Source organism: Pleurodeles waltl, chromosome 7 (assembly GCF_031143425.1).
Source record: "Pleurodeles waltl isolate 20211129_DDA chromosome 7, aPleWal1.hap1.20221129, whole genome shotgun sequence".
NCBI classification, from domain to species: Eukaryota; Metazoa; Chordata; class Amphibia; order Caudata; family Salamandridae; genus Pleurodeles; species Pleurodeles waltl.
Genome location: NC_090446.1, coordinates 744,109,124 through 744,122,210, shown reverse-complemented (window position 1 = coordinate 744,122,210; position 13,087 = coordinate 744,109,124).

Genomic DNA, 13,087 nt, shown 5'->3' with positions numbered 1-13,087 from the left:
GGGACAGTAGGATGACATTCAGGGTGGTCTCATTTCTTGGCGGGGGTCTTGGCATCGTGCTCTGTCTTTGTCCTGGATCTCAGGGACCGTTTGCGGGGTGGTTCTCCCTCTGCAAGGGGTGGGGTGCTGGTGTGGTGGTCCTGTGGCGAGGCGTCCTGTCCACTAGCGCCGGCGGAGGTGGTGGGCAGTTCATCGTCCATGCTAGTGTCAGGGGCCCCTTGTAGTGCCACAGTGTCCCTCCTGGTGTTGAGTAATTCCTTCAGCACCCCTACGATGGTGCCCAGGTTGGAGCTGATGGTTCTGATTTCCTCCCTGAAGCCCATATACTGTTCCTCCTGCAGGCGCTAGGTCTCCTGAAACTTGGCCAGTACCGTTGCCATCGTCTCCTGGGAGTGGTGGTAGGCTCCCATGATGGAGGAGAGGGCCTCATGGAGAGTGGGTTCCCTTGGCCTGTCCGCCCCCTGTCCCACATCAGCCCTCCCAGTTCCCCTGTGTTCCTGTGCCTCCGTCCCCTGGACCGTGTGCCCACTCCCACTGCCCCCAGGCCCCTATTGTTGTTGGGGTGGTGGGTTATCCTGGGTTTCCTGTAGTGGTGGACACACTGCTGATTGACGTGTCCTGGGGACGGAGGTATGGGCCCGCTGGGTGGGTGCTGTGCTGGTGTTTCCAGAGGGGGGAAGGTCTGTGTTGGCCTGTGACTGGGTGAGGGGAACCAACTGTCCCAAGGTCCCCTATGGGCCGGGCTGGTCATCTAGATCCAGTTGGACAGAGCTGCTGTCATCACTGTGGGCCTCTTCTGTGGGTGGTGTGGACATGTGTGGACCCTCCTGTTTGGTGACGTTGGGTATGGGTCCTGCAGGGGTATAAAAGGATGGTTATTACATCTGTGTGTAGCATGGTGTGCAATGGGTGGGTGACCGTGTACCCCAGTGCTTGCATTCCTGTGTGGGACCTTGTGTGATGATGGTTTACGGGGTTGTGTGGGCATGTGCAGTGGGCATGCTTTAGTGATGGGTGTCCATGCTTTGTTGTTGCATGCAGGGCATGGTGTTGGGATGGGTGGTTTGTGATGTTGGGACATATGTGAGGAGTTGGAGTGCTGGGGTTGAGGGTGGGGGTATGTGCTGGCATACAGGTAGGGTGGGGGATGTAATAGTTAAGATTTGTCTTACCAGAGTCCATTCCTCCACCTACTCCTGCGAAGCCCTCAGGATGCAGAATCGCCAAGACCTGCTCCTCCCATGTTGTTAGTTGTGGGTGAGGAGGTGGGGGTCCGCCGCCAGTCCGCTGAACCGCCAGGTGGTGTCTTGAGACCACGGAACGCACCTTCCCCGTAGGTCGTTCCACCTCTTCCTGATGTCCTCCCGATTTCTTGGGTGATGTCCCACTGCGTTGACCCTGTCCACTATTCTTCGCCATAGCTCCATCTTCCTTGCAATTGAGGTGTGCTGCACCATTGATCCGAATAGCTGTGGCTCCACCCGGACGATTTCCTCCACCATGACTCTGGGCTCCTCCTCCGAGAACCTGGGGTGTCTTTGCTGTGCCATGGGGTGGTGTAGGTGATGTGTAGGGTTGAGTGTGTGGTGATAAGTGTGCTGATATGTAGTGGTGTGTTGTGTGAGGTGCATGGAAGTTCTGTGGGTGATGGTGTTGTGTGCCTGTGGATGCTGTTGTTCTTGCTGGTGCTGTCTCTCTCTGGCCTTCTTTCTGAATTTTTGGTCGTAGGGGTTTGTGGGTAATGTGGGTGTGTGTTTTATATTGTAATGGGTGTGTGGGAGTGGTGTGTGTATGTGTATCAGGTATGTGTATTTCGAATTGTCCAATGTGGCTGTGTTATTTAAGAGTGTGTGTATTTTGAGCACGGCGGTGTGTACCGCCAATGGAATACCGTGGTTGAAAGACCGCCGCGTGGATTCATGTGTCGTGATAGTGTGGGCGTTTTTCTGTTGGCGTGACGGTGGAGGTTTTGTTTTCGCCAGTTTGTCACTGACCTTTGGTGTGGCGGACTTGTGTGGGTGTCTGAATTTTGGCGGATTCCGAAATGTGGGTCATAATAGCTGTGGCGAAATTCCGCAGCCGCGGCGGTGTGTTGGCAGTCTTCTGCACGGCAGGAAGCAGCTTTTACCGCCAATGTTGTAATGAGGGCCTTAGTCTCTTTTTTGAGATTTTCTTCACCGGGACGAACCTGCAAGTCAGGCCGGGTCGCAGTTGAGGCAAGCCGGCTAGAGTTGCCGTGGCGGGTCGGTCCCTCTATGGAGCTTTTTTTTAAAAGTTCTCCAAACTTCTCCAAACTTCTGGATCTTCTGCCAGATGTTCCTTTAAGGTTCATTTGGGGTCCACAGCTCACCCCAATGTTCCAGAAGCTCTGAGATGATCCTTGGGGGTGTGGACTACAACTCCCAGAATGCACCTGGCGCAAATTCCTTTTTGGCCAGTTGGTGCAGGGGACTCTGGTTAGCAATTTTTCATCTGTAGCAAACAGGGAGTCCCTCCTTGAACCAGTTGAAGCCAGGCAAAGTCCTTCTTGTGGTGAAGCCCAAGTGTGCAGCTGGTGCAGTCCTTCAGAGTGCAGGGTCCAGGTGCAGGCCAGGGGTCCAGCAGGGCAGTCCTTCTTCTCCTTTGGTTCTTCCTTGTTGGAATCTGATGGGGATCTGGTAGGGAACTGAGGTGTGGGTGCAGGTCTGCCAGTTTTATCCTTGCTCCTGGGTGAAAAACAGGGGGGTCCTAGGTCTCCAATCAGGTGCAGGGTCCTTCCCCCTGTGATGACCACTTCCTGGGAAGTGTGGCAAAAATCAATCCCAGGAGGCAACATTCCTCAAAAATCCATCATGGCTGATAGTGATTTTTGGAGGTTACATCTGGCTGAGCCCACCCACTGGTGTGGCTAAAAATCATAAACACACCCCTCTCCTGTCCTCTCCTAATCTAATCAAAGGGGCACCTAGTTGTCTGGGGTTGCAGGGTGTGGGGGTGTTGCTGGGTTGCTCCAAATGTCCTGCTCTGCCTTTGAAGACCAGTTTGGCAGCCCTCTCCCTTCCTGCCTCACCATCTGCTGAGGGGAGATCTCCTCCCACAGGCACATCTCTTTGTGTGAAGCCAGGCCACTTCACACCTCATCAAGGCAGTCTGGCCAGGCTGCCAAAGGCTGGCCAATCAGAGCACAGAAGCAAAAACAATGCAGGGATGAAGTTGGCAACTTGTCAGGTAAAGTTTAAAACTCTTTACCTGAACAAGTTATATTAAATCCAACAACTGGAAGTTGTGGGATTTATTATAACAATTAATTTGATACCAAACTCTTCGTATCTGTCACTTAAGTGGACTTTTAAAATGAAAATAAAATCTCCCCATTCTAGCCTATGCAGGCCATTCACTACAATGAGGGAAAAACGAAGTTGGCTGTTTTACCTCACCAGGGCTTATAAAACTATTTTTATAAGGTCCCTGCTTATAGTTACATGGCACCCAGCCCTAGGGGCACATAGGGCACACTTTAGGGGTGACCTATAGGTAAAAATAAGGTAGTTTAAGACGTTGGAACTACTTTTAATTCCAAAGTCCAATTTGCATATAACTTTAATTTAAAAGCCGCCAGCAAGGCAGGCCTGCCTTTAATATGACACTGGGCACCTCAGCAGTGCACCTATGGGTGCCCTACCTATGCTGGGGTCCCTAAACCCACATGCCCTACCATATACTAGGGACTTATAGGTAGGTTGACCTAGCCAATTATAATTAGCCTAATTTGCATGCTAATTTTACACAGACCACAGGCCCTCAGACTGGTTAGCAGTACCCAGGGCACCATCAGAGTCAGGAAAAACCCAGCCAAAAGTGGAAAATGGGGGCACAAAGTTAGGGGGCCTCTGCAATCAGCCCCGTTTTCTCACAAGAAATATTTTACATTTAATGGCAATCAGTTCAATTATTATATGATATTATATTATATTATATTATATTACATTACATTACATCAACTGTGTCATCATCAAGAAAATGTTTATTCAGTTACTCCAAACCATAAAAGATACAATACCAGATTGAAAAATTAAATAAAATGAGTGCACTAAATATTGAGATGAGACAATAAACAACATGAATTCACAATTAAAAAACAATAAGCACAATAAGCAACAAGAAGGCAAAACACTAAGCATAAAATATAACACACAGTTTAAGGAGAATAATTTCATCATCCATTACAAAGATCAAATGGATCACTCAATTGCTATTCAAACAAATGTTGGCAGGTGTGACCAAATCTTTAAATTGCCCACATAGAGCTGTCGTGTAGGCTCTCATTATCCTAAAGAGGCTGCTAGATTTGGGTGGCAGAATCACCTGAATTGTGGGGGACTGAGTCCAATCCAACACCATGTGACAACTGTCAGCCTAATCCATTTTTCTGGCTAACTAGCAGCACCTCATCTCTGCCCAAGAGCAGGGATGATTGTGGCAACTACGTGCATGACAGAAATGACTCCTCAGGGAAATCATGGTCAGTCAGATCTCATCCTTTTCTCTCAGTTACATTAGTGTCACATATGCAAAGACAAACAGAGGCAGAGAATGGCTCAGTGAAGTTTATTGAATTAGCTGCACCTTAGATAAAATGGCATGCATTGCAATAATTAGGATGATAAAATATCCTAGAAACAAAATGGTAACAAGAAGAGTGAAACACAGAAAAAGTTCCACCATACTGTCACTAGGAGTAATATATGTGGTTCCTACCAAAGCTACGTTAGAGCACAGCGTGTCAAGCCCTAATCTGCCCTTCAGATTTCCCCCCTGGGAAGACATCATCCCCCATACCTGAGCAGGGAAGCCTGGTGTGTAGAAATTCGCCATCCCCATATAGGCCATGTATCCGGTAGTCAAAGAAAGCAGCTGTAGTGAAGTCAGTCAGCATGCAGTCATGGTCATCTGGCTTAAATCTCCCTCTAATGCAGAGGTCTTCAAACTGGGGGGCGTCAAGTGATCCCGGGGGGGTGCCGGACACTGGCAAAAAAAAAGCATTATGTAGATAACATGCCATTGTTTTCAGTAGAAGCTTGTTATTGCATTTTTAAAAAGGTAACAGTACTTAACTGCAATGTTTAAATAGTTTTAGACAAATTTAAACATTGTCATTTTTATAAAACAATTCTGAGGGGGCCCAATGGTTTTTATTTTTCAACTGGGGGGCGCAGCATTAAAAAGTTTGGAGACCACTGATCTAACGTGTATGGGACTGAAAAGTGTTTTTATAATAAAACAGCAGATGTTCTGAGAAAATATCCCCACTTACGGATTGTATGGTTCTGTGAATGTTGGAGACACAACGTATCACTTTGCCAGCAACACTATCTGGCTGCAGCCTTGAGGACAGCATAAAGTGAAAAGAAAGTCTTGCTAGAAATGCAATGCTTTCCTAGGTAAAAGAACAACTAGATAAAGAAAATAAAACAGCTCTGCAAATATGGCCTGTGCTAAAATAATAAAACAAAGCTGCATAAAATGTAACTGGGCTAAAGGGCATAAATGGCAGACCTAGTTGCTAAAATAATGTCTCTAAAAAACATGGCTAAAATAGCTCGACAACACCCACCCCTTGCCGGTTCAAAGGTGATAAAAGCCTAACATTAAAAACATAAAAAGCAACTAAAAAGCTATCCTTGAAAACATATATACATGAATGCCAATAATGACAATTTAAAAGACACTTGAGCATGTGAAATATTACAAAGGGGCAATTTAAAACACCAGTAGTGGTACCAATAGAACGGAATGTAAAAGTTAGTGTAATTTTTAAAATCACCAATTATATCCGGAACAATTGAAGTCAGGAAATGTTCCTCTTCAGCAGGTGGCAAGGTTGCCAATTCATTGCAAAGGAAAACCAAGGGGCACTCATGTTCCAAAGCCTGAGCTCCAGCTGAGGCAGCAGCATTCCATGTTGTGCCCAATGTTGAGTTAAGAGCTGCTTGATCTACAAGGAGAAACTCATAAACAGCTTCCCATAGCAAACGAATGTCTGGCAATGACCCCTCAGCAAGAACATCAACAAATCAGAATCTAATGAAAGTAAGCACTACGTAGAAAGACAATCTACTTTTGGTGCATATTCGAAAAGGCACTAAAGTAATTGAAACTCAGGCTGCACACAATCCAAACCCCATCTAAATGACAGGAACCAGTCACAGTCCCGTTCTTCCAAGAGTGGTGCTCTGAAATATTGCATCATGCGTTCACAACACAGTTGCGCTGGTGGAAGCGCTTTCAGTCCTCCTTGTTGTGAAGGGACAGCCATTACGGAAAAAAATAGCAACAGAAAGATGCCACCTATTATTGCCAAAGTAATAGGAAGTCCACAGAAAATACTTGAAAATATCGAGTGCATGGCTCAAGGTATTCAGCCAAATATAGAGGAAAAGATGAGAACAAAACCAGAATCAACAGCCTTAAAGAAATGCACAATCCCAGTAGTAGTGGATGCTTTAAATATTTGCCCCACAAGTTCACCAAAGTGTCTCAGAAACTTTTTACTTAAAAGGGACTGTATTTCTGCTCATAACCTTGCAACTTGAAGCGCCTAGGTCTTGCACACAGATGTAAGCACCACATGTTTTTGGAACAATAAAGCCTTGAGTCGGCTCAACTTGTCAAAATTCATATTTGAAGTGCCAATATGAGACCAAATATCTGCTACTTTCATCTGTTCTATAAAAGGAAAAAGGACATTCTCGCAAAAGGTGACAATTTGGGAGACCAAAACTACATAAGCTATTCTGGCTCACATTCCACAACAGCTTTCACTGTTAAGGAGCACATAGCTTCCATTCAAGAGCACAAGGAATTTAGATCTAATCAAGGGGACTGGAACTCCCTTTAGATAACAAGCTAAGTTTGCTGCCCCGTGCAAGGACAGCTGCTAACAAACCATCAAATGGCTCACAGAAGTCTTCACTGCCTCTAAGAAAGACTTATTTCATGCCACTGAAACATTTGTACGAAAAGGGATGCTCCCACACCTCATGGATGCAGCTATCTTCCAGCCTTTTGTATCTGTCTACTGGAATGTGTTTCAAGCAGGATGTAAATTGAAGTGTTGAAATAGGCAGATTGATAACCCCATGTATTAACCAGTCCACAGATGATATTTCAGCCACAGTAAGAGGCAACTTTTCACATTTTTCGATATTTAGCATGACACAGGTTGCTTCCTTCTTAGCCATTATTTGTAGTTGTTACGTTAAATTGAATGTTGAAAATATGTCCCTCGCACTTACGTGTTGCCAAGGAATGCAACCTGCTTTCAGTGTTTGTAGTGTCCAACCTAATTGCATAATGGATCTTAGCTGGCTCTGTCCATGTTGTAAGTATGACATATCACTTTGCACTATGTCTATTGCAGAAGAAATGATGTTGTTTAAAGTGTATATACGGGCAGGCAAGGTGTTAATCCCATTATCTACGATGGCTAATGATTTCTGTAAATTTTCCTGATCTATTTGCATTACCCGGGCAGCAGCTTCTTGTTGGGAAAGTTTCAAAATTTCATTCTATACTGCATCTAAGAAGCACTTTCTACCTTGTCTTCTGTGCCTAATAAGAAATCCTGCAAATATGTATCGTTAGACAGGAGACTAAGATGTTCTTTTACAGCATCTAGTGTGGAACTTTTTAACCATTGCTAGCTTAATTTCCCTACACTGTGTGTTGTTATTATACCCATAGCAAGGGTCTGGCATATTCATTCTAAAACCCGCTGAGGAATTTACAGAATGTGCATGACAATCATTTGTGTCTACTGGCCACAATAACCACCCACCAGGATGTGAAAGTGATGTGTTAAATGTTACTTTTCGGGCCCACTTATAGAGCTGATCTTCGGTTGCATTAAAGTATTTTTGCCATTTTCAAAATTTAGCAGGGTCAAGGATACTGGGCGCATTCAAGTCCTTCATTTTTGCCAAGCCTAGCAACTTTTCTATTGCACTGTTTCATTTAAAAATATAATTTGAACGGGTATCAGGATTGCTCTGATTAAAGCTTTCTTTCCCCTTATGTTCCAATTTTGTTGTTCCCCACACACTTTTTCAGTCAGTCAACTGCAGCCAATATTCATGTCCTTCTATAGCCAACCAGGAAACAAAATAATCAGAATAAATCAATTTTGTATCATTTAATAATGTATATTGACTTTCCATCACTGGCAATTTAAAATAATACGACTCAACATTTTTCATACTTTGCCCAGAAAAATATACAAACTTTTCCGAATATGTTTTGGAATTCCCTACTGGCGGAATTTGACAGTGTTCCCATTGTGTATAATTAAAAATAGTCTTTGGGGTACTTGCTCTGTATATGAAATGATGTCTATAATAATTATAACAGAACATATCTCCATAACTCTTTCTTGATTGATAAACATCTTCACATTCAAATACAGTAAATTATTCTAAGTCAGACATCAAAGAACCAACTGTTTTTACATCCCAATCATCAGCAACAACTCTAGACAACGTTACATCGTTCATGAAAAGTTTAACTACATATGGAATTTGGATGACTTCATCGGGCCACATATATCAAATGCTACTTTATCCCAAACAATACCATCAGGAATTGGTATGATTGAAATGTTCACTAGGGAAAAGTCTCTGCAGATCTTATGGGAAGAGAAGTGTTGTTTTCAGACCTCATTCATCAGTTCGACTTCAGAGCATCTAGGAAGGTAATGACGATGTATCAGTAAATAGAGGATGATGACAAACCCAATCCAAAGGAGGAAGGCAAGTATAGTTAATAAGAGCCACAGATAGTTCCATGGAAGAATGAAATAGTACAGTTTGAGCCAAATGATCAGTTTACATGCTCTTGACAGTTCTGTTGCAGAAGAGGCAGAAGAGTCAGTGAAAGTGTCATTGACGTCAGCAAAATATCCAGAAGCAGCTTGTGCAAAAACTGGAGCCGTGTTTGGAAGGGAAGAGCTGGCAGAAGTCTCCCTTGGTGGTTCATAGTAGACTATACCATTCATTTGTGTTGAATTTTAGTAAAATCGCTCAAAGTTGTTGACATTACTTGTCACAGAACAAGTTAATGGTACTAATGAAAGATCATTGTCCACTCTCCCCAAGCTCGTAGAGGTGTCAGGGTTGCTGCTAAAACATGTGAAGGAATATCCTGGTCTGCAGTGAGAGGCATTCGGGAACTACCCAGGAGTCCTCTTGACTGCAGTGCAGGATCGACCATATGGTGTAGCTCGACATTGTCGATGGAGACGGATTGATTTTCTTTAAAACCAGGCAGCTGTGGTAAAATGACAGTTCAGGTACTGTGTGTTCCCAGGACTGGAACCAGTGCACAATTGGAAGGACAGAACTTCTTTATCACAGCAATCTTTTCACGCAATAGATCCCCAACTTTTGGAATCAAGTCAGAAGGTGTTAATGGAGCATCTCTTGTTCCCATGAAGGCGGCAATGGCAGATGAGCTGTCATCACAGAACTGTTGTAAATCCTGTAAGACAGTGACACGTTCATTTATGTCAAAAGGTGTATTTGCCACCTTCTGGCCTGGACTATCAAGATCTGGAACATACATTTGTGTTCCGAATAGGTATTCATATGAGGTACGTCCCCCCAGGGACCTTCTGGGCAGATTATTAAGTGGTCTCTGGACTCCATTCAAGTGATTAAGCCAACTACAACCCGTGCACAATACTCTGGCTGTTAAGGATTGCTTTTAATCCCAGTTTCTTCTCTCGATGACACTATTTCCCTCAGGATGAAATGGAGACGAATAATACAGTTGGACCCCTAGTGAAGCCATGGTGTCCCTAAAAACCCTTGAGGTGAAAGCAGGGCCCTGGTCCAAGTCGAAAGCCACAACTGTATATGTGCTGATAAAGACATGCAAATCTTTAATAAACATTCAAGCGTCAGCCGAGCGTTGTAGCCAAACACATAGAAACCTGGATCATGAGTCCACAGTGACTAAAATGTATCTTGTAGGCATTATCAGGCGTCAGGAGACTACAGTGGTCCAAGTACACACATTGCACAGGTTTGTTGGAAATTATGAGGGGTGTCTGTGGTGGGCGTTAATGGTGGACCCTTTTATTTGCTGACTGATGTCACAACAAAGGACATACTGCTTAGTCTGCTTGTATAATACTGGACACCAACAGCCTACTTGTAATAGTGAAATTGTAGCCGCCACACCAGCATGGGCAGAAGCAACTCTCTCATGCGCTGCTTTGATCAACTCTGGTCTTTCATCTTTTTTTGGGATCAAACTATCACCTACCTCTGGTATTGTTACTAGGGCAGTGTTGAGGCTTGATATGCGGTAATAACATTTGGGAGGATATGCCTTGGGCATGGGCTTGCAGTCAGCTGAAGCTTTTGCAGCTAGTGTTTCATCATCCAATTTCATTCTAGAACACGTTATTGCAGCAACAGAAGCCTTAGCTACTAGTTTTATCAGCCAAGGTATTGTCAGTAATGTGTATTCCAACATGCAGATGTCCCAGTGTATGTATAACATGAACATTGGGTAGGGTTTCCTTCAGATCTGCTACTTCCCCCACAGGAGTCTGTGTTTGATGGTGTTGCCTTTAAAATTTCTGAACTCATTCTGGCACTAGTAATGCAGAAATTCATTGAAGGACTGGACACAATAGCATGCATCACAGATAATGTTAACTGTTCTAGATCAGTGTGTTCCAGTCAGTGCCTTCACCAGAGTCTTGAGCTCTGCTAATTGTGCAGTACAGTCCCCTAAGGTTTGCGCCTAAGTATGTTGTGGATGGAATTCACCATCTTTCATGTAGCCATTCACGACCATGCAAGCGGCGGAGTAATGATGTTTTGTGCCTACTGTGGGTTAGACTGAGCCATCAGTATACATAGATATTTGATATTGTTCAATAGGCAATGTGTTTCCTGGAACAGGTTATTCAAGTTCATATTGCAAAAAAAATTGAGTATGTAATTTTGGGTCAAAAATATAGTGCCCCTCAGAGATGTTGCCCATTGAATCCAATATGGATGTAGTGCTTTAGTGTTAGGAATGCTAGCTTTGGTGACAGCCTCAAAGGCTGGGATCGGAAAGACGACAATGATGCGTGTCCCCTGGGCCAGAGGTCTCTGTTTAATGACAGCCATCTAGACCGCAGTATGATTTTTTTCTGTGTGAGCAAAGCGTTGTTTTGCTGTACAATATAAATGCGATTTGTATGCAATAGGGATGGGTCACACTGTCCTTGAATGTTACATAGGTGAAACCAATGGCACGGCAATTACTCTGCTGACCAAGTGTGTTATGCTGCACCTTGAATGTAAGTGTTTAACTGCAAGCATCTCTTGTTGTAATGCTCTGAGAATGTGTGTGTGTTCAACTGTCCAGTATTTGCTTGAAACGTCAGAATGTATTAAGTCATTTAATGCGTGGTGCATAGTCTGGAATGTATGTTCTGCAAAGGTTTAAAAACCCAGGAGCAACAGGAGCCTTTTGATAGTGTTTGGAGGTTGTAGTTTTGTGCATTTTTTAAAAATTGGGGCACTAGACTCTTGCCTTGATCTGATAATTCGTATCCCAAAACCAGGACACTAAGGAAGGCTATTTTTTTTTGTAATTTAATTTGTAGCCTAATTCCGCAACTCCCACAACAATGTGGGCAAACTGTCTTACATGTTGTATGAGATCGTCATCTGTAAGGTAGATGTCATGTACAGACAACACATCAGGGTCAATGTTGTGGAAAATAGAATTAACACAAGCTGAAAACAGTCCTGGACTGCTCTGGTAACCTTGTACATTTTTTTCTGAGAGCCTAACGTGCTGAAACTTGTTTAGTCCCTTCATTCAGGTGCTATATTTTGGCAGAAAAACTGTTTGAAATATCCAAAGTTGTTTTGTATTTTTTACGCACTATGTTGTTTATAAGTGCTGTGCTGTGTACATTTAGTATGGCAAGTGTGCGTGTATGACTGCTTAAATGTATGTAGTCTAAGACTATTCTATATGAATGGTCCGGTTTATCTAGGAGGAATAATGGATTGTTCATAGGTGAGACACAGAGTTTGATTAGACCCTGGTCCTCTAAGAGTGTGAGGATTTCCCTCGCAGGTGCTATTGCTTTATGCTTTATTAGATATTGTGGATGAGGTTGGGGTTGGGATCTGATTGGTATTAAATAAGAGGGGGAATATTTATCCCACCCTTCGTGGTTGCAATATAACACAGGTGCCTGTGCCTTAGCCGAATCAATGACATAAGCTTCCCTAAACTCTCTGGGAATAAGGGGCAGGAAAGAGCATTCAAGTACCTCTTCCACATATGGAGGATTATGGACAAATGATGATGGCTAATCCTTTTTGGCCAGCAAAATATCATAAATGGTAACGACGCGATTCCAAAAGATGGCATTTGTTGTGCAATCAATGTCTCCTTCTAATTGTAATTTTACTTTATGCACCCTGTCTGGTGTGGAGACAGGCTTGTCAGCAGTCTCAACTTGTAGGAAGTCATCAGTTGCTTTCACCTCCAGGAGCTCTTGATTCCGGTGAACTATTGTGACCTCTGCCGCACTGTCTAGAAGAGCCTTGCCCACTTCTTGTTCTTCAGTAAAGCTCTCATACTGAGTGGCATGTCATATAGCAATCGCTGCCACTTTTTTCTTTTTAAATTGGGGTTTTAGTTAAGGAAGTGTTTCTTCTTTTTTAACAGAAACTTCAGATGAGCCTTGTGAGTCCATTCTCGGTTTCAGTTCACTGCTCTGACTACCCACCGCTCTCACTTGGTTCTTCTGGCGAGTCCTGAAAGGAACAAGATTGGTGTGTATCAGTATATTGATATCTGTCAGATGTTTTTATATTATCTCTATTTCTCAGATTATAGCGATTTTGAGGGGTCTCCAAATGTGGAGATTCTCCCCTTTCTTTTTTAGGTGTTTTTTTTATTTTTATCCAAGTGTTTTTTAGCACTCTCAGGTGCTTGCTCGGTAGAATCTTTATTAGATTTACCCTGTAATTGTGGTTTAATAAGTCTGGCCCCCAGACAATCTCGACCAATGCTAGAGTAGGTCTCAGTG